Below are 23,437 nucleotides of genomic sequence, written 5' to 3'. Positions count from 1 at the left end.
TCAATGACTAATAATTTTTTTTTAAATTCCTTTTGCAACCCCATATTTCGATCCCACTGATTTTTAAAGAGCAGGGGAATTTACAATGCCATCTCCTTTTACTGAAAGATTCTGTGAAATAAGTGTGATCCCTTTCTAGCTTTGTGTTGTGTTGGAATTGTAGAATAAAGGGAGCATGTGTGGCTAATTTTTTCAAGATTAAAAAAAAATCTTTAAAAAAGCAGCAGAAAATTGTTTCTGGGAAAGCAACTGGTTTAACCGGTTCAAGAGGAGATTGCTAAACTGCAATGCTTAAATATTCCAGAGCTATGACACAAAAGAACATTGTCACTAGAATGTAAAACAGCACATTACATTTAAATAGTAAGAGCATCTCTGAGGTTGCCATGTCTTTCAGTAGCATGGTTATGATGGATGCTTTGTTAAAACTATGAATAACTTTGGCACTTATAGCTTCATCAAAGAGTAATTATGATATAGAGCAATAGGAATATACTTGCCTCTGGAATTTCCATGTAAAATAAATTTTGTAATTTTCAAATTGTATTGGGCATATATGTGCATGCATACACACACACACACACACACACACACACACACACACTGTCATTTTCCCCCATTATCAAGAGATTATATGAAAAGAATATAGTTGGACATGACAATAACCCCTGCTTGAAGGATAGTTTGTGTTGCATTTTGTGCAGTTTTCTGACAAGGTGATTTCTATGGTAACCCCTATTTGCATCCTTTCAAATGGTGGTAAAATCTGACACATCCCATTAAATATTGATAGCAATGCTTCATCCACTCTTAAGCCCACTTGGGAATTCTTCATTTTATCTATAACTAAGACCATTCTCTTGCAGTATCAAGGCAGCCTTTTTACTGTTAAAATGTTAATTAGATTTTTATAACCATTTTTATAGTTCTGCTCTTCATCTCGATTGCTACAAACATATTTATTTACAATTCCATAATGTTCTCATTAATATGCTATGGTAATCTGCCATAGTGCACAGAAGTTAGCTTAATAACAAGCCATAGAAATATATCCTTAAAGACATCTGTGAAACATCTGTAGAATTGTAATGATGCAAAATAACTTTACAGCAAATGAGATAATAAGCAGATGATACTTAAGGTCAGCATTCTTTATGACCATAGCCTGTCTGTTAGTGTAACTATTTCATGCACTTAATAGCACTGATACCACTGCCTACTGATGGTTGTTTGCTAAATTCCATGCTCATTAAAAGCAATACACATGTATCCCAGAATACCCTGTTGTCTAAAATAATAGCCACAGACACAGCATTTATTTGTAAACATTTTCCTCCAAGACATGCCGGCAAGCTCTACCTGTACCTCACTCGTTTTTGCACTATTCACGTAAGCATTTATTTCTCATTTCACAGACAACATAACCACTTGTCCATAGTCATTTAACAGACAGGAAATGACAATGAAACTTCACATTACATCAGAACAGATATCCAACTAAATATAATCAGCTATTCTTCTAAGAGTTTAAAGTGGAAGTAGTTCTGAGTTTGAAATGAAAAGGTTATTTGTGTTACCTTGGGCAAGTCATTAAATTTATCAGAATCTCATTACTTTTTACCTGGAAAAAGGAATAAAAGTAAATACCTCAAAGTATCTAGTAAGAAGTAAATATTATTTTATTTACTTCATTTCCCCAAAGCTTAGTAAAAATCATGGTAGACAAGATTAGATATCACTTGGCTAAATGAATGATAGGTTGATGGACACAAATAGTACATTACAGAAGCACTGTGTATTTGGACTATTCCTTTACATGAGTCTACTGATTGGCAGGAAACTCCCAACATGGGGATAGCCATAATATATTAGCTTTCTACTAGTGATGTAACAAATTACACCCAACTTGGTAGCTTGGTAACAACACAAAGTTACTCTCATATTCTGTGAGTTAGAAGTTCAACATGGTTTCACTAGACTGAAATCAAGGTTTTGGGCCAGGGCTGCATTCCTTTCTGGAAACTCTAGGGGAGAATCTTCTCTTTCTTTTGACTGATCTAGAAACCACCCCCATTCCTTTGTTCATGGACCCTTTCCTCCATCTTCAAAACCAGTAACATTTCAATCTTTGATGATCAAAAACATTCAAGAAGCTAGGAATTGAAGGAAATGACATCTACAAAATAAAGTCCATATGGCAAACCCACAGCTAACACTGTAGTCAATGGTGGAAAGTTGAAAGTTTTTCTCTAAGATCAAGAACAGGGCATTGATGCCCACTGTCACCACTACTGTTCAACATAGTACTGAAAGTCCTAGTAGGAGCAAGTAGGCAAGAAAAAGAAATAATACATATCCAAATAGAAAAAGAGGAAGTGGAATGTTCTCTATTCACAGATGAGAAGGTTATGTATACAAGACCCTCAAGATCACCCGCCACACACACACACACACACACACACACACAAGAACTAGTAAATGAACTCAGCAACACTGAAGGATACAAAATCAACATACAAAAATAAGTTGCATTTCAAAACACTAAAAATAATCTGAAAAAATTAAGAAAATGGTTTCATTTAAAATAACATAAAAACAAATAAAATACTTAAGAATAAATGTAATCAAGAAGGTGAGGGCTGGGGTTGTGACTCAGAGTTAGAGGGCTTAACTAGCATGCGTTGAGGCACTGGGTTCAATCCTCAGCACCACATAAAAATAAAATAAAGGTATTATGTCCACCAATAACTAAAATAAAAAATAAATATTAAAAAAGGTTAAAAAATGTATATTTTCTTTACTGAAGACCACAAAATATTGCCAAAATAAGTTATAGGAGACACAAATAAATTAAAAGACTTAATACTGTCAAAAAGTTCATCCTACTCAAAGAGATTTATAGATCTAGTCAATCCTTATCAAAAATACCAACGACATTTTTTGACATAAATATGAAAACTGTTCACAATTCACATGGAATCTCAAAAGACCTTGAATCAAAAAACAATCTTTAAGAGTAAAAAATTTGGAAGCCTCACCCTTAGTGATTTCTAGTTAGTTTTAGACTGCTTGGGCTGTTATAACAAAATGCCACTGGCTATGGAGTTAAACAACAGAAAACTGCTTTCCAGCAGTTCTGAGGTTGAAATGTCCAAGATCAAGGTGCCAGCCTATTTAGTTCCTGGTAAGGGCTGCCTTCCTGGCTTGCAGGCAGAAATCCTCTCCCTGTGGCTTTTAAGACCTCTTCTTTATACACATATAGAGAGATCTTTTGTATTTCTTCCTATTTTTCTAAGGGCACCAGCTGTCTGATCGGGATCTCATACTTATCACCTCACTTAACATGTATACCTCCTCATAGGCCCTGTCTCCAAACAATTGCATTGGGGATTCAAGCTTCAACATATGAATTCAGGAAGAGACAAACATCCAGTCCATAGCAGTTATTTCTGGGCTCCCTATTCCCTACGATCAAAACCATGCGGCACTTGAACTAAACAGACATGTAGATCAATGGAACAGAACAGGGAGCCCAGAAATAAGTCCTCATGCATATGGTAAAATGATCAACAAAGGTGCCAAGGTTATACAATGAGGTAAAAAGAAAATGTCTCTTCAACAAGTGGTATTGAAAAAAACTGAATATTCTCATGCAAAAGGGTAAAGGGTAAAGCCTTTATATCATACAAAAAATTAACTCAAATGTATTAATAACATAAGATCTAAAACAATAAAATTTCTAGAAGGAAAAGTTTCATGGCCTTGGATTTGGCAATGATTTCTTGGATATGATACCAAAAGCATAGGCAACAAAAGTAAAAATAGACAATAGGGATTTTATCAAACTTAAAAACTTCTGCACAGCAAATGAAACAATCAGAGTAAAAAGACAACATATGAAGTGAAAAAAAAAATTTGTAGATCCTACATCTGATAAGAGGTTAACATTCACAATATATATAGAACTTCTACAACTCAATGGCAACAACAACAACAAACAATAATAATAAGTTGGTTTTAAAAGTGGGCAAAAGACAAGGATTTCAACAAACACTTCTCCAAAGACAATATACAAATGGAAATAAGCATACGAAAAAATGCTCAACCTCACTAGTTACTAGAGTAAAACCAATGATTTTTAGGATATATATAGTTTAAACTGAGCAGATGAAAAAGTTCAAGTGCTCTGTTGAAAAACACATATAGTTAAAACTACTGTACTATATACTTCAAAATAGTTAAAATGGTAAATTTTATGTGTATGTCTTTACCACAATTTTAAAAACAGCAACATTAATAATAATGTCTGTTACATTATTATTACTGTGTGTATATATGTGAATGCATGACCAATGTGATTCTGCAACCTTGTATACTCAGAAAAATGAGATATTTTATCCCATCTGATTCAAATGTATGATATGTCAAGGTCATTGTACTGTCATGTGTAACTAATTAAAACAAATTATTAAAAAAAGATATAAAAAAAACCCAGCAACATTGCTACCTCTCTGACTACTCTTTAGTAGCTTCATCTGTCTCTGACTTTGTTTTTCCTCTCTCTTCCACTTTCAAGAACATTTGTGATTATACTGGTCCAACACAGGTAATCCATGATAATCTCCCTGTTTGTGTTAGTCAGCTTTTCATTGTTGGGAACCAAAAGGCATCACAAGAACAATTTAGATGAAGAAAAGTTTATTTTGGCTCCTGGTTTCAAAGGGTCAATCCATGTTTGGTTGACTCCATAGCTCTGGGTCCAAGGTGAGGCAGGACATCATGGCAGAAGAACATGGCAGAGGATATAGCTGTTCAGTCCCTGACAGCCAGGAAAGCAAGGAGCTCCCTGTCATCCCCAAGTATGATCCCAGTGATCTACTTCCTCCAGCCACATTCTGCCTGCCTACAGTTACCACCCATTAATCCATTCAAATTATTAATCCATCAGATGGATTAGTCTACCAGTTACAGTACAGCTATCATAAGGTAATCATTTCACTGTTGAACATTCCTGCCTTGTCTCACAGATAGAGGTTCTGGGAGACATTTCATATCTAAACCCACAATTTGAAGGTCAATTAATAAACTTTTAGTTTCACTGGCATCCTTAATTCCTCCTTGTTATACAACCTAATGCATTCACATTTCCTGGGGATTAGAATGTGGAACATCTTTGGAGAACCATTATTCTGCTATACGTACTTTTAGACCAGCCCTATTTAAATTCCAATCCAAAGATAGTGTGTCTTTTGAAAATACTAGTCCATTTCTACCTCTCTTCTAAATAATATCATATTCAAAAATATAAGAAATTGAAAAAATCAACAGCAAGAAAACAAATACCTTGATTTTAAAATGGACAAAACATCAACATAGACATTTCTCAAAACAATATGTACAAATGGCCAACAGGTATATGAAAAATGGACAATATCAGTAACCACCAGAGAAATACAAATCAAACCATAAAGAGACATCAGTTTACACCTATTAGAATGGCTGTTAACAAAAAAGTAACAAATAACAAGCAGTGGAGAGGATATGGAAGAAAAGGAATCCTTAACCTTGTTGGTGGGAATGGAAATTAGTCCAGTAATTATGGAAACAATATGGAGTTTTCTCAAAAAACTAAAAATACAACTACCATGTGATCCAGCAATCTTAACTCCTGGATATATCTCCAAAGGAAATGAAATCAGTATGTCTAAGAGGCATCTGTACTCTTATGTTCATTGCAACACCATTCATAATAACTAAGATATGGCATCAACTTAAGTGTCTGTCAGTGGACAAGTGAATGAAGAAAATGTGGCACATATACACAGGGAATATTATTCAGCCTCACAAAAGAAGAAAATCTAACCATTTGCAACAATATGGATGAACCTAGAAGACATTATACTAAGTAAAATAAGTAGACACCAAAAGACAAATATCACATGATCTCACTTATTTGTAGAATCTTTAAAATAGGCAATAGGATCTTAAAAAAGAGAATACAATGGTAGTTACCAGGACCTTGGAGGGCAGGGTGATAGAGACAGTGGCAGAGACTGGCAAGATGCTGACCAAAGGGTACAAAGTTTCAGTTGGACCAGATGAATAAATTCTGAAGATCTATTTGTACAGCATGGTGGCTATAACTCAAACTGTACTGTGTATTTCAAAAGTGTTAAGGCAACAGCCCTCAAATGTTCTCACCACACATTCACACACATATACAAATAGTAAATAATGTAGACCTGAATATGCTAATTAGCTTCATTATGGTAATTATGTTTATATAAATCAAAACATCACATTGTATACCTTAAATACATACAATTTTTGTCAATTAAACTTCAATAAAGCTGAAAAAAATAAAATAGAGATGAAAACTTTCTAAAAATGTCCCAATGCTTAATACTATTTCTATTTGTTATACATGAACATATGTGGCTTTTAGTGTGTGTTAATGTGTTTCACCTAAATATAAATATAGTAAAATCACTGCAAAACAATAATTAAGGCTTTTGTCCTTCCTTTTCAGTCACCTGGTCCTTTCTGAATAAACAAGCTAAGTATAGGAAGTACATTTTCTTTATAAATGAGCAGACTATTTCCAGGTGGACCCACCCATCCAAATATGGGTCTTCATTCCACCATAATAACCTCTTTCATCCTATTGCAATTAGATCAGTCTATCCCTGCATTGTCCAATACTACAACTATTAACCACATGTGGCTATTTAAATTTAACTTAATCAAAATTTAACAAACTGAATTTCTTAATTACACTATCAACATTTCAAGAATTCAGTAGTCACATATGGATACTTGGCTACTCTGTTGAACAGCACAGATATAAAACATTTCTATCATCTCAAAGTCTCAAGTAAACAGCATATGAAATACAATACACATATAACAGGTATATAAACACTGCAAATTCACCCTAATTACTTTATATAATTAGCTTCAGTTCTTTGGCTCTTCTGTTTTTTAAAAAATGCTTTTTCTCATGTTTAAATAGCATACAATACATACATGCTCAACACATTCCAGAATTGCTTCATTTTTCTATGATTGTGAATAGGAACAGGGATTAAGTCAAACTGTTGAGCAAATCAGTTCACAGCACTTCTTTTTAATGGGTACTCCTTTAAAAACTGAAAGGTGAAAGTGTCTGGACTTGGTGACCATGGGAAACGAGGACAGCTCTGAGAGCTTTCTGCACTTTGTTCCTCCACAAAAAAAAAAAAAAATTAAGATAGCATCCATCAGGCTTTGAGACATAATCTGACCCCGTAAAAAGGTAGAAGATCTTTGACCTTCCAGAATGTTGCCAAGAAGACAAAACGGGGATCAGTTATCAAGGGATCCTGAAGTTGAAGTTGCTAAAAGGAGGCTGAGAACTCACAATTCTGCTTCACAGTTCCAGATATAGCTTCGATTCAAGAGGGCGCCATTTATGGTCAAGGGCTCAAGGGACCTATCAGGACCATGACATGGAGCCACAGGACAGAAATCAGCATTTTCAGGCTCCGTGGTAAATCTCTCCTTCGATCTTCAAGAGACACTAAATTTCCAGCCACATGATAGAGAATTTGCCTTCCTTGTTGATAACTAGAATATCAGAGTATCAAAGATAAACTCCACACTCTCCCCATGCAGTTCAGTCAGTATTTCTTTTAACAAGAGGCGTTGGTTCATTTTATGTTCCCTTCTACTACAAAGGCTTCCGAATATTCTCTGAGGCGCTTGTCTGTCATCGTTGGAAATAAGTGAAAGAACGGTGATTATGCCAAGAGAAGTAAAATAGCATTACTTAAATAATTCACCTTTATGTCATGTAACCACGCTAGCACTAAAGAAAACACAGAGAACAAAGAGCTGGATGACACTGCCACGGGTTGGTGGGAATTTAATCTTAGATTTCTATAAAAGCCTTTTATCTTCTCCTACCCCCACTTTCTCCCCCAGCTGACCCAATTTAATGCTACACAATCAGGTCGACTCAGTGGGAAATACAGAAGGCAGAAAAATAGATTACTATTCTTCCAAATGGAGAGAGAAAGCCAGGAACCCAAAAATTAAAGTTGAAGACTTGGAAGAAATGATTTTAAAGTTAAAATAAAAAGGAAAAATAAAAAAAAAAAAACAGGAGATAGTAGAATCATAAGATAGTCAGATCATAAGCTTTTTTTTTTTTAATCAGGAGAAAGCCTTCCTGTCTTCTTTTCTGTGGTACCTGTGCACAGAACACTTGAATTAATTAATTATTAGTTACTCATGCTGCACTGATGATAGCTAACATAAATTGAGAACTTACTATGTGCCAGTACTTTACTCAGCATTTTAAATGGTTTAAGAAACTTAATCCTCACCAAAGCCCCATACTTCTCCCCCTATTGGATAAATTAGAAAACTGAGTTTAAGCAACTTGAACACAGAGAGAGGAGTTAGAATATCAATTCAAGCTGTTCAATTTATGGGCTTTTGTCCTTAACGACATTGCCAAACTTCTTCACTTGATGACAAACCATTGTTTTCCAAAGAATGATATGTGGAATGTGCCTATCAGAGTTACTTAAAACTGTTGTTAAAAGTAGTTTCCTGGGCTAAGTGTGGTGGCCCACACCTGTAACCCCAGCAACTTGGGAGGCTAAGACAGAGGGATCACAAGTTCAAGGCCAGCCTCAGCAACTTAGGCCCTAAGCAATTTAGTGAGACCCTGTCTCAAAAAATAAAAATAATAAAAAGGCTGGAGTTATGGTTCAGTGTAGAATGCCCCTGGGTTCAAGCCCTAGTAATAAAAACCAAAACCAAAACCAAAAAAGTTAATAATAATAGTTTCTTGATATTCATTCCAAGCCAACTGGTTCAGAATCTATAGGAATGGGACAGAGACAATAGCACTTTCACAAACTCTCCACATGGTTTTAAAACATTCATAAATATATATTTGAAAAATTACAGCATTTAAGAAACAGCAAGTAGTAGAGCTCAAAACATAGTACAGAATCCAGGTGACCCGGCTTCATGAATGACTCTGTCATTCACTAGCTCTTTGACTTGAACAGCTTAATCTCTCTGTGACTCGGTTTCCACAGATGTATCTGCCTATTCATGGGTATAGATCTGTTCAGTGATTTTGTTTTTCACATTTGTAGGAGAGGCCAAAAGGATGAATGATCTAAAAGATGGATAATGCTCAAATAAGTATTACACTCTGAATGTATTTCATTTGAATACTAGTTCTTCTATTAATTCACTCAAAATAAACAATAACCAAAACAACAAAAGGTGCCAAAGAAAAACTTCACCTTAAAACAATAAGGAAATGATCTGGTGTCTTCAACTTTACTATTTCTGAAATATACTTCTTCCCCTGCCATGCCCCTCAGTTATTTCTGGTGAGCCACAATGTGGTGGCATTCACTTTTCTTAAACTGACTCTCCTTTATCTCATTTCTGCTATAGAACTTCTGGGGAGATTGAGATGAAAGGTAGAAGTCCACTATGGAAGAGAAAAACTGATAAGAACTCAAAAAAATATGTGGGTAGCAAATTACCTCCATATATACAAAGAATATAGAGTTTAAAGAGACTATTGAACCAATACTTATCTAAAATAGGTTTAGTTGTAATAAAATGGAAGGCAGGCAAGATTTACCATAAAATACAGATAAATCAATCCAGAGATAGAGGGGAGTTTTCATTGTCAAATAATTCTGAATCAGACACTTTTTGTTCTAGGAAATTTGGGCTGGAATTTTGAAGATGTGAGGGGAAAAAAGCAATAAGATATTGAATACTCAAATACGAATATTTACCATATAGTGACAAATAAGTGTTTGCCCCAAACAACTTCTGGCATTATAAAAGAAAAATAAAGCGTGAGCCCAAACTCTCAAAAGACATACTTGGAAAATTTCACAAACCCTCAGATTTTCCAACAACACTACACAGCTCTTTGAAAGAGCTGCTCATTTTATAATAATTAAAATAAAACAGCAAAGTCCTTGTGTAGACAGTAGTCCAAGCAATAAGCTCTGCTTCTGAATCTGCTAAAAGAATCAATTCACATGAGAGCTTTGCAGAGAGCTGGTCTCAAATTTCTTCTTTATCAGAATGTTGAATTGCTAATAAATAAGTTTCACTAGTATAGGAACCTCTGTTTTATTCATTCTTATATCCCTGGCTTTAAGACCAGTGCCTGGTACAAAAAAAAAAAAAAAAAAAAAAAACCCACTCAATAATTGTTAAATCGGTTGTTAGATTCCTAAATTAATACTATAGATGTGGAATTTTGCAGTTGTTCTTAAAAAGCCAAAGTTGCAAACTTAATTCCTTAGATGCTAGTATAGATAAACTAGCTCCTTTGCCAACTTTGTACTTGGAGGGTTGTAAGGGAAATTAGATAGGCTTAAGATTTAGTCCAGCTCAGTTGGTTTTGTAGTAAACTATCCAACTCTATAGCTTAATGTTCAAAGTAAATAATGTTTGTTATGGGCCAGGCTATATGGGCAATGACCAAACAGACTCCATTTTACCTAAGACTCCATATCATGTAAGAAATGCTCCTCCAGTTGGAAAGTCCCACCTCTGTACCCATTAATAATTGCCTAGCATAGTATATTTGGCAACTGAAAATAACAATTCTTATACAATGTAAAATTGTTCTCTTTGGTTTCCATTTTTCTTGGGCAATGTATCTTGTCCAGAAGTTAATAATCATTCTCTAACTTGTACTCAACTAGGGTCATTTTGACCCACTTCCCTTCTGCTTGCTTGCTGCTATGCCAACCTGGAAAGTCCCATAGGAAATACTAATGTACCCATTGCATTGTCTCGCTAACTGCCCAATTCAGCTTCTGTACCTGCTTGCTTCCAGCTACATTAACCTGTATGTGTTTTTTTTTTTTTTTGTTTGTTTGTTTGTTTGATTTTGTTTTTGCGGTTTTTGCCTTTAAATATCCTAAAATGCTCAGGTTTAGGGATATTCCTTGCAGAGACAGTTATGAGTCCTGTGGGGAGCAGTCGCCAGCCAGACGGCTAAATAAAGATTCTTCAACTTGGATTGAAGAGTCTTTGGACAAAAATGGGACTTGGTGTGTTTTCTGAGCAACCTGCCCCACAACAATGTTAAAAAATAAAATTTCAACAATTATAGTTGAAAGATCTAACTGGCCTTTTAAAATATTGTTTTAGTTGTAGATGGACACAATATCTTTATTTATTCATTTATTTGTATGTGGTGCTGAGGATTGAACCCACACACGTGTGAGGCAGAACTCTACCACTGAGCCCCAACTCCAGCCCTCCAACTGGCTTTTATTATTAATTCATGAATTAGGAAGCATCCCACCTCATAATTTAGAAAAGGCACTCCAATAGGCTTTATAGGCAGAAAAAGCCTAAAGAAGCAAAAATAGGGACCCAAAACCAAACGGGCCATTTTAAAGATATTTTCTTGCTAGGGTTAAAAAAGCAAAAGGGCTTCCTTATCATGCTAGTTCAGGCAAACTGGGCCTATTCTAATGGGTTGTTGAGTGTTTTGTTTTCTTTTGACTTTTTATTTTTGTTTTTGTTGTTGTTTGATTTTTTTAAAAATGACCTTTTTAAAAGTCTACTCTGATTATGTAGCACCTAGCATGAGTGCCTTCATTCTGGGTTTGTTTATTCTGGTCTTTTGACCCTAGTGCAGGAGTTCAGTTGAAAATAATGGCCTCCCATAAATCTCATTTAATGGTAACTTGGGATTTCTCAGAAAAAATAAGAAAAAGGTAAGTTGTGGCTTTGAAATCAGTGTGTCAAGATGGGATGGGTCAGTTTGGGACCTCATTACCTTTAGGAATGACAGATGCATGCTGTAGTTCACGGCCTCATTGGCCATCAGTAAATACTCAGTGTTTCCCTGTGAGCTAAGTAACTGAAACTAAAAGACACAAGAGGAGTGATGACAAATATTTTAATATTCTCTCCCTCTCCCTCTCCCTCTCCCCCTCTCCCTCCCCCTTCCCTTCCCCCCCCCCCCTCATTTTCTCATTTTTGCCTGCCCAGGTTTTTTTCTCAACCCTTAGCTAATCTTTGACTCGTTGGGAACAGAAAGGCAGTCAAACAATGTCAAAAGAAGCCTGTGAAATTAACCAGGTAAGTGAGAGTCACCCAATTCAGCAAGCTAAAATTGCAGATATGCGTTGGGACTAATTCTGCCTTAGGACAGGATGCAACACTCATACTCTTGTTTTACCATGCAGAGGCCTCCTTCACCTCCATTTAGTCAGTGCTCCTTCCAAACGTAATAATAAAACCAGCCTGGATTGGAATGTCAGGATACACTACATCTTTCCAGCAGAACATTAACTGTCCTCATATTAAAGTGCATATTTAATGAGGCACTATTGTTATTTGCCTATAATGCATTCTGATAATAAAGTACTTTGTGTCCATGCTGAAAGATTTCATTTCAGGTTTATTTGCCTGTGGACGGCCAGATAGAACTGCTTTGTAGCATCCTTGACTTAGAATGTTGCTGGAATACAAATGAGAATTGTTGAGAGTAAGGGGAAGCAGGCCTGAGTAGAACATCCCTAGCCAGTGGCTGGCTTATCTCCCACCATAGAGCAAGAGCAACATCTAAACTAATCAGGGAAAGGCCAAAAGGGGTGGTTTGGAGTTAAACCTTATATTCTGATTTAATCTAAGCACTGTAATGCCAAAACAAAGCTGAACCTGTGGAATTAACTGAGTATACAGTATACATGAGACAAAAGTGCTGGGTTAGTCTTTTGAAAATTCCCTCCTGCAAGAGAACAAAGGAGATGAGAAATGTGCATGTTTAAAACTGTGGTCTGGAGCCCTCCTCCTCCTGAGGTCAGTTTTTAAATGATATTGTGGCTAAAACATGACTCCTGCGTTTGTCATAGTTCACTCAGTGGGTATGCGAAGAGGATTCAATGTTTGTCATTTTTTAAGAATAAAAAACACAGCAATCTAGTTTTTGTCAAAAACCACACACTGTTCTGTTCGGTCGTTAGAGCATCTCTGTTCAAGGTGTATCTTCAGCCCTAAACAAGTACACAGACTAAAGCCAAATAAAGAGGAATCTGAAGCTTCACTGCTTACAACTGGACTAGAAAGCTCTGAGATAGGACCCCAGCCAGGAGCTGTTATCTTTATTGTGCAGAGTGACTGAGTTCGACTTCTGGATCACTGGGTTGGGGCGATGCTTTTACAAAGTAAATGGTGCTGTCGGTGTAGAGGAAAAGATGTCCCTGCAGCTTAGGTGTTAGAAATGAAGCAATGGAGGGGAGATAGAAGGGATGCTTGTCAACTGATGCAGATAATGGAGAAAGATAAGCCTTAGATCATAAATCAGCTTGCAGCTACCACCTATGGCTTTGAAAGGGCACCGTTGCTTCTTACTGTACCACCAGCTCATTAATACCAGTCGGCAGTCATTACAGGTGGTACAAGAGAGAAGATAATTTACATATTAAGTAGTTAATCGTGGATTCCACCGCATTTCAATTCTCAAAGGCATGCCTTTCTAAAACACTTCAAGGGCACAGTTCAGGATCATGTCGATACATTAAAGTTTTCTTCTGTCTATAAAAAGGATGCTTGTTAAAAGTTATGATTTCAGTACAATTGCACAGGCTGTTTCACTGGATGAACCCATGACCCATTGTCTGAAATGGAGGTGGGAACTTTTCCAACACGGATGATTATTCCCACTGACATTCTGATGGAGATAATGGACACAATTTACATGAAGGATCATACTTGAGAGTTCTCAGTAGGGATAGGTATGAATAATATTAACTTTTGTAATGCAAAATCATAAAAATCAATTAATTTTATTGTCATCATAAATAAAATTATATTAACGGAATTTTCTTTTTTGAAACATTTTATGACTATTAGAATGGCTGAATAACTTCAAGCTCCACATCTTGCAACTTTTGGTCGTCAAGAACAGCTGTGGGCTGCCAGCAGGGTGGGAAAGACCAGGCTCAGAAAGGACCAGGCTAAGGAAAGAATTTATCAGAAAACCCAAATAGGGCTTGTGTTGCATGGTTACAATACTTTAGATCTGGTCTGTAAATAAGTGCTTTCCTTAAAAAGCAAGTTCCAATAATAAACTTCTTGGCACACAGCAGGGCAGAATGATTTGGAATAACTGGTGGTTCTCTGTGGGAGAACCTAGTTCAACAGGTCCTCCCCTCTTTCAAAGGCAGATTTATCCCACCATCTGCAAATTCAACTCAGTGGACTTCCCCATGGAGCAGACAGTATATCTGAGAAAAACATGCCATGAGAGGGACATTCAGAATCCCTGATAAAACAATATTGGAGGATCTTCAAATATATTTATTTTTCTTGTTATTAAAGTAACATCTTTCTTTAAAATAATGCATTAAACAGGATTGTGATAATAGGGGAAAATACACATAGTTCTAAAACACAACCAATACTAGCCTTTCAGTGCTTGCTTTCAGGTATTTTTTTTTCCTGCTTCTTTGAGAATTATCTGACACAGTGTTTTATTCCTCGGGAACATTAAGGAAATGCTGTATGCTATGGGATTCTACCTTAATGGAAACCATGGAGGGTGGTGTAGCATTAGATGAGTTTTAATACATAAGACAAAGGAATTTTTACATGCTTGAGGTATTTTCCACGTGTGTAACCACTATGTGTTAATCGTTATGATCATGAGATTAATGAGTGATGGAAAAATATTAACTGTAAGCCATTTATGAGGGAGAATTCTGCAAACATTTTCAACTATTATATGAAAATATCACCAGAATCTGCTTTTTCCCATACCTAGACTAAAGACAGGAGGTATACACACATATCTGCCCAAAACACATGCTTGCTTATTTTACCTGAGCACCAAAGATTCTCTTTCTGCACTCATTTGCAGAAGGAAAACTGCCTGTGTTTTTCCCATTCTCCCCATTAGCTGAACTTGGCACATTGCTGCCTGCACTGCTTCTGCATTGACTCCAAATCCAATCATTCATTCATTTAAGGAGTATTCAAAGCTCAGTCAAGCACTGTTGGGTACCAAGTCTATCAACCTAAATAAGGATCAACAAAATCTCCAACCTTCCTTTTCCTGAATTTTAGAAGGCTTCCCATTTGAATATGGTCAAAGAAACAAGATCCCAAGCTGGTTTTGGATTCTGGTGAATTTCTTCATCTGATTTGGGGATTTTTAAATTTTAGTTGAGATGCTACACTACTAAGGAAATATGAAAAGCAAGGGAGCTCAGACCAATGGTTATTGTGCCCTTAGGATCTAAAAGACTAACTTGAATTCTAAACACTTGGACAACTCCGCATTACTAAGGCTTGGTTCTGTGGTAGAAGGTAAATTAGATAGTCAGAGAGTGCTAGTTGGTTCTCTCTGGAAATCTAAAGATAATGGAACTTTCATTTGGATCCACCTAGACCAAACGTCTTGGTTAGTACCTAGAGAAATTCTCCTGGGGACATTACAACAAAGGGGAAGGCATTGATTTAGATCAGTTGGATCCATATGTACTAAGAATTCTAACTATTTGTAAACTTAACTCTGTTATTAAAATAAATTGTGACTGTAAAACCTAGAATCTCTGCTCTAAGATGCCACAGCTTCCTAACCACTTGGATCCTTCAGATAAGAAAACTATTCAGTAAGGATTTATATTCTAAGCTCAGTATGCAAACTAAGGAGAGAATTCATTCAGGCTTGAAACTTCTCATGGCCCCACTCCCATATGTAAAGTGTGATATATCTCCCAAAATGAAACTCCTTGCCAGAACATTAATTTTTTCTCCTCAAGGAATTGGCAAACCTCTTTAATGTGGTAGAGAGGATCTTCATATTTGGTGAGGAATACTTTATTTATTTTTTTAAAGAGAGAGAGAGAGAATGTTTTAATATTTATTTTTCAGTTTTCGGTGGACACAACATCTTTATTTTATTTGTATGTGGTGCTGAGGATCGAACCTAGCGCCCCGCGCATGCCAGGTGAGCGCGCTACCCCTTGAGCCACCTCCCCGGCCCAGGAATACTTTATATTAGGAATAGCTTAAGAAATTTTCCTGAGGTCACATAAGCAGTAGTGTCCCCCTAAGTTTCAACACCAGGTCTGCATGACACCAAATTTTTTTTAATTTCTAGCCCATCAAATTGCCTTAGGAAAGGCAGCTCCCCTTCTGGAATCCGACACCATTCCCATCCTATGAATTTCTTATTTCTTTATTCATACCACAAAATTTTATTTAGAACCTGTCAGCCAAATGTTGCGATAAATGTTGAAACCATTGTTTAACAATAATTGTAGGTAATTATCTTTAAAGCTGCCATTATTCAATAATTCAATATCAAGATTTTAAAGTTTTTTATTTATGAAATACCCTGCCATAATGAATTATGCATTAGCTAATATAATAGACAACTATGTCATCACCCAGATTTAACATGGGCAAATATTGTGCCACATCAGTTTTCTTTTGTTCATTAAGAGTCAGAATGTTATGGCTGCTCAAGCTCCATCTCCCTTTTCTCTTTCCTCAGCTGCTATCCACAAGTGGTTTGCATGCCATCGCGCCTTCAGAATTTCACTACATATTTACCTCTAAAGGTCCAGCTTTCTCTGTTCCTCATGACAGAAACTTTATGGCAGTCTCCTTCCCCTCTAGCAGTTTCTACAAATCTCTGGTCACCAGTTACACGTTTCTGAAAGAATAAAGAGTATCTATTTGCCTAGAGCTGCAAATATCATTGTCTATCTAGAGTGAGCCCAATGAAATCAAAGATGATTATGAGACTGAATTTACAGCATTGGTGACTAGGGAGTAAGGAGAGTAGGAGGAAACAAGGTTATAGAAGACAAACAGGTCACTGGTGTGATATTTTTGTTGTATAGTGCTATTGACTGAAACAAGAAATTTGCTAGAACAGGACAGGTTTTGATAAGGATAATGTAGAGTTTAGAAAAATCTTTTTTTTTTTTTTTTTTTTTTTGGTACTGGGTATTAAACCCAGGAGCACTTAACTATCAAATCACATCTCCAGCCCCTTTTTGTGTTGTATTTAGAGACAGGGTCTCACTGAGTTGCTTAGGGCCTCCCTAAGTTGCTCAGACTGACTTTGAACTCAGGATCCTCCTGCCTCAGCCTCCCAAGCTGCTATGATTATAGGCATGTGCCACAGCACCTGGGGAGTTTAAAAGATCTTAAATGTGCAGCAATTATGAGACTTCTACCTAGAAATAATTAAATCATTGATCACATAACAGAAAAGGAGTATGTATGTGTGTATATAAAGATCATAAATTTAATTTACACTATGACTTGAATAAACATAGAATTCAGTTTGTTTATTTGGTGCATATTTCTTTTCTTTTTTTTAAGATATTATTTTTTTAACTTCTTTTTTTTTATTGGTTGTTCAAAACATTACAAAGCTCATGACATATCATCTTCCATACATTTGATTCAAGTGGGTTATGAACTCCCATTTTTTACCCCAAATACAAGTTGCAGAATCACATCGGTTACACATCCACATTTTTACATAATACCATATTAATGACTGTTGTATTCTGCTACCTTTCCTATCCCCTACTATCCCCCTCCCCTTCCCTCTCATCTTCCCTCTCTACCCCATCTGCTGTTGTTTAATTCTCTCCCTTGTTTTTTTTTTCCCTTTCCCCTCACAAACTCTTATATGTAATTTTGTGTAACAATGAGGGTCTCCTTCCATTTCCATAGTTTCCCTTCTCTCTCCCTTTCTCTCCCCCGACTCGTCTCTGTTTAATGTTAATCTTTTCCTCATGCTCTTCTTCCCTGTTCTGATCTTAGTTGCTCTCTTTATGGAAAGCAGTATGGAGATTCCTAGGAAAGCTGGGAATGGAACCACCATTTGACCCAGCTATCGCCCTTCTCGGTCTATTCCCTGAGGACCTTAAAAGAGCATACTATAGGGATACTGCCACATCAATGATCATAGCAGTACAATTCACAATAGCTAGACTTTGGAATCAACCTAGATTCCCTTCAATAGATGAATGGATTAAAAAACTGTGGCATTTATACACAATGGAGTATTACGCAGCACTAAAAAATGACAAAATCATGGATTTTGCAGGGAAATGGATGGAATTAGAGCAGATTATGCTAAGTGAAGCTAGCCAATCCTTAAAAAACAAATGGTGCATATTTCAATGGCCTTATTCACAACCTCTATTTACTATGTTTGCAGGGTGCAGGGACATGCAGGAATAACTAAACAGATCATCTGATTTCAAGTATTTTGCAAACACTAATTTTAAACCTTTTTTAAGATTAATTATCTAAGCTTTTTACACCCATCTTCTCCTGCCTTATGCCTTCTCTATAACAACATGGGTGTAGGAATGGAGTTCATGGAAATTCAGGGCAGGAGAGTGGAGAGAGTCCTCAGACCTCTAGAGCATTCTCTGGATCTTCATGGCCTTGGAAGCAAAGGGCCAATCTTCTCCCCTCTGAAGTATGGTTAGCCAAGTTCTGTATATTTGTATCTTCTGTTAATGTCTTCAATTTATGTCATCTACTTCTTACCTGGTCCCTCTTTGGGTTCTGCCATAGCTTGATGGTCCTCTCCTGACAAAGCCTCATTTTGTCACTTCATGGCCATAGATGCCTGACTCATGTCCCTGTCCTCCATCTGGCACACCATGCCTGTAGCAATCTCTTCCCAGTCTCTGCTTTGGGCCCACATCAGCAGGTCTGAGAGCAGACCTCAACTCTAACTCAGGGTCTGCACCAAGGAAGGTGTAGCAGGGCAAACAAAACTCTTCTCTCCACCTGATTTCAAAGCTCTGCCTGCCTAAATATACAAGCCCATTATATGTTGTTGGAGATCTACCTAACACAGCAGTTTTCTCCTAAATTTCACAGTGGGGACTAAGTTAGCCTGCCTGCCTCTGGCTGATCTCTTCTTTATTTGAAGCCTGGGGTGAGACCAGAACATACTTCTGACTATGTATTCACTTCCTCTCTTTTAGTCTTTTTTGCTTAACATGTCCCCAGAAACAGAAAAGATACTTCAAAAAAAAAAATCTTCCCTATGTATAATCCTCCCTGGCTCAGACTCCTGACTTTGCCTTAAGAAAGAATGGAGTTTAGTTTCTAAACCAGGAAAAAAACTCAGTGATCAGAGTCTTTGGGTTTAACCCTTTCTAAGTTAAATGGAAGACTAAAGAACTTTAGCAAATCCACCTTTTCCACATATGTCTTGGCTTTCCAGCTCACTGTCATGCAAATACATCAAGTATTAAACTCCCTTCTGTAATAGGCCATAGGGAAGTACGTTGCCGCTCTACACAAAATTGGAAATGTTTGGAAAATATTGTCTCGTAACAATGACTGACCCTCATCATTTGAGAAATGGCTTCTACATAAATCAGGATAGCAGAGAAAAGTTTATAATTTAATGATTAAAATAAAAATTTCTAGTTTAATTTTTCAAAATATTTCCTTAACTGCACTTAGGTTTGGAATCATGGCTAAATAAATGAAAATTAATTGAACCTGTATGAAAAAAGAGAGAATAAAAGTATAGAGATAGGAAAAGTTAAATTCACTGAGGATCACCAACATTTGAACAGCAAAGAATAGAAGTGAGGCCAAGTGAAAAGGTTAAGAGAAAAGAAAGAAGGAAGAAAATGAGAAGTAAATGGTACCATGGAAAGTTTCCAAAAGTCAACAGTGCTACATGCTGCACAAGGTCAAGTAAGGTAATACAATCAGTCCGCTGGATCTGAAAATTAAGAGCTCATTGGTAGTTTCAGCAAGAAAGGCTCTAATAAAGTGATGGGGTCAGAATGCATTAAATAGAGCTAAGGAATCAAAGAGAAGTAGAAAAGTTAATAAAGGCAAGGTTCTTTCAAGAAAATTGGTTGCTAAGAATAAATGTAAGTGAATGTAAGCAGAGTCTTAGGAAGGTTATTTTTAAGAGGGAAGACTATCTTTGTTAGGACAGGTTAAGTTATAATGTGGTAATAAACAACTCAAAAACATCAAAGCTATATTTTTCCTGAACATTACCTATCCAGAGCAGGTCAGTATGGGCCTGTTCTGTTCATCATAGGCATTTGGGGACCCAGAGTATAGAGGCTCTGTCACCTTGATTCATAGCCATCAGTGAAACATATCACCACTGCTTACCTGTTCTAGACCAGAGCAAGTCACATGATTACATGTAACTTCAAAATGAAGTTATGAGAATGGCAGCCATTTATGGTGAATGGATAGGAAATATCACTATTTGTAAATGGACTTGTTGACAATTATGGGCAAGAAAGACTTTCCCAGTCAAAAGCAAGAGAATCATAAAGAGGGCAAGGGAGAGATTAAGGGTAGAACAGAGACAAGCATTAGTTGAAAGAGCACAGTCCTGAAAGAAAGAAGCAGACAGTATAGAGCACAGGTTGATGGGAGAGCTTTCATGGAAGGACTTCTTTGTCTTCAGGATGTGAAGGGAGTGAGGAAGGGATGGATGAAGATGGCTATGAACAGTTCATATTTGATCACCTTTTCTTAAGTGTGTGAAGTAGGCAAAATCAATAAGTATAAGAGTATCAGCATCAGGTTTAGAGTAAGGCTACTAAGAATCTGATGCAAAGTTAGAATTGTAATTCAAGCAAACAGTGCTCAACAATTGAATAAGGAATTTCTGGATAACAGCATGATTCTAGATGTTTTCAGTAGGAGAGTTGAAAATTGCACCAACTGATGATTGCCTCATATTTTACAGCAGTGAGAGTGAAGGAAGGGTAACCTAGAGGGTTGGATCAGTTATAGATGAAGGATTTTCAGGGAAGATGAAACAGGCACTTGAAAGGATGGGGGTGTTAAGAGCATTGATGGGAAAGAAGCTGAGGGGATAAACCAGAAAAATAGCTCACCAACTGGGAGGAGAGAGAGTATTGACCACATTCTTTTCCCTAATGAAACTTATGACTTTTTAGACTCCCTGATAAAGCAAATCCCTTGAAAATATAATGACAGCTGTTTATAGGAGTCCAATTAAATCAAGCAAGATTTGCATGCTCTTTTTGGTAAACCTCCCAGAAGAGACTTCTAGCAGAACTACTCTGTCACTGCGAGTTACTACTATGGAGGTGGGTAATAAATCTACTCCTTTTGATGAACACATGAATGTGTCATGGGAGCCTAATATATTTTATCCAGCAAGAAAAGATGGATTCTAGTAAACTTGGTTTGCAACTCTAAAACATAAATCATTATAAGAATGATCATTAGAACTAAAGACAATCATGTAATAGAAAGCCTGGGAATCATTTAAGAAAAACCTTTATTAGAACCAATATAAATCCATATTTTTATTTTTCACTTTATTGAAATAAATTCTGGATTGGGGAATATTATGTGTAGGAATATTTACTTCCCTCATTTAAAATTCCAGATAGAGCTAGCTATTGAAAAGCTATCTAATTTAGCATACTGACATCCAACTGCTTCATATTTGCATATCCAAGAATGTAAGGATTATATTTCAAGAGAAAAAAGCTGAAGTGATTTTTATCCTCATTTTCCCATCATTTTGGGGGGATCATAGGTTATTTCCTTTGCTGCTTCAGTCCCAAATGCAACTTGAATTGGACACACTTTTTATTATTTTCTTTCCTTTAAATTAGGAGAATAAATGTTATATCTGCTGGTGAAAAACAAACCAGGAAAAGTATTGTATGTAAGGCCAACTTTGTCTGATCCTGAAAACATCAACCAAAAATGTAACCTGTGCTTTAGTTATTGCCAACGAGGACTGGATCAAGTCCAGAGGAGGTGGTTTTAATCAATTGTTTTTAAGAGGAGAGTCTATAACCTACTGGCTTGAAAATCTTCGAACAGTAAGTCTTGTAGAGATATAGCAGACTTGCCAAAATTGCATTACCGCTTCAAACCATCACAAATTACACTGCACTTTAAGTTTTATTACCAAGTAAGACAGCACACAAATTCATTTCCATGTCCGTTGCCAATTTAAATGAATGGCTGGCTCCTGCCAGCTCAGGAAGACACCAGAGGAAATGTTGCACAGATCATTGGTGCATGGAATAAATGATAGCAGGCCTCTTGGTCATTTAATATCAGAGAAAAATTTATATTTTAAGCAGGCTTTAAAAATGTAATGTGAATTATACCATCGGAGGGATATAATTCAAAAAGAGCAACCATATTAAATGCCTACTATGTACTCCAAACCATTCTAGATGCTGTGGATGATGCCAAATTAAAAGATATAAGTTCTGCTCTCAAAGAGCTTTCCCTACAATTGGTGAAAATAAACTAACACATAGAAAAGTACTTTGGACACTCTAGAGGGCTGAATCCTGTCACCTCAAAATTTATATGTTGAAGCCCTAACCCCCAGTACATCAGAATGTGACTACTTTTGGAGACAGGGACTTTAAAGATGAAGTAATTAAGTTAAAATGAGGTCTTTAGAGGTCCCAAAGTAATATGATTGGTGTCTTTATAAGAAGAAGACATTATAACATGGACACACCCATCTAAGAGCATGTGAGGACACAATGAGAAGAATATGAGTGTCTACAGTCAAGGAGAAAGGCCTCAGAAGAAACCAACCCTGCCAACAACTTGACCTTAGATTTCTAGCTTCCAGAATTATGAGAAAATTAACTTTTGTTCTTTAAGCTACCTTTTACCACATACCTTTAAATCTGAAGCACTTTGTTGTGGCATCCCTGGCCAACTAATAGAGATACTCTATAATTTGAGGTTAAATTGTACAACCAGTGGTATAGGAATCTCCAGAAAAGAAAAATCAATAGAAACTATAATAGTTACAGGAGCAAGATCTTAAAGACAGATTTGAAGAAAAGAAGAAAAAGAAATGATTCCAAGCAAACAAATAATATGAACAGCAAGAACTTAAGAATAGGGATTGCATATTCCCTGAGTTGGTGGAAGTACTCAGTTGACTCAGGGAGGTTTGACTGATGGAGAAGATTGGAGGTTTGGAATTTGGTCAAAGCATGGAAGAACTTAAAGACTCAGCAGGGACATTTACACTTGAATATTGGGTAGTGATGGGTTGTGGTTTATTATTATTATTTATTTCCCCCCAATTCTACTTCAAACATCTTTATTAATAGGGAGGAAGTATCTATTTATTTGTAATCTACCTGGGCTAAGAAGTACTGTGGTGCCAGTCTGGAGGCCAAAAAGCACCTACTGAGAATGAGTGGGAAATGGCAGAGAGAATTGGCAAATGATGCCTGAAGTCACCTCGAGCAGGGGGAGGGATAAGGCCAGAGCACAGGCTGAAATGTACAAGAGAGAAAAATGAAGCAGAAATTGATTTTCTTAAGAAGAAAAAGAAAAGGAAGGGTCAAAGGATAAAGACTAGAAGGCTTAGGATGCT

The 23,437-nt window shown here is 36.5% G+C and overlaps 1 long non-coding RNA gene across 1 annotated transcript in view; it reads left to right on the top strand.

Moving 5' to 3' along the window:
* LOC139706222 (uncharacterized) overlaps positions 1-23,437 on the top strand; it is a 75,281-nt gene that overhangs the window by 5,746 nt on the left and 46,098 nt on the right. Inside the window, exon 2 of the long non-coding RNA XR_011707857.1 lies at positions 12,046-12,135. This is a non-coding gene — a long non-coding RNA (uncharacterized lncRNA). The remainder of the gene's footprint in view (positions 1-12,045; positions 12,136-23,437) is intronic.

This window comes from Marmota flaviventris, chromosome 6, assembly GCF_047511675.1.
Source record: "Marmota flaviventris isolate mMarFla1 chromosome 6, mMarFla1.hap1, whole genome shotgun sequence".
Taxonomy (NCBI): domain Eukaryota; kingdom Metazoa; phylum Chordata; class Mammalia; order Rodentia; family Sciuridae; genus Marmota; species Marmota flaviventris.
Note: the sequence above shows the minus strand (reverse complement) of the source record. Positions and strands in the feature narration are given on the sequence as shown.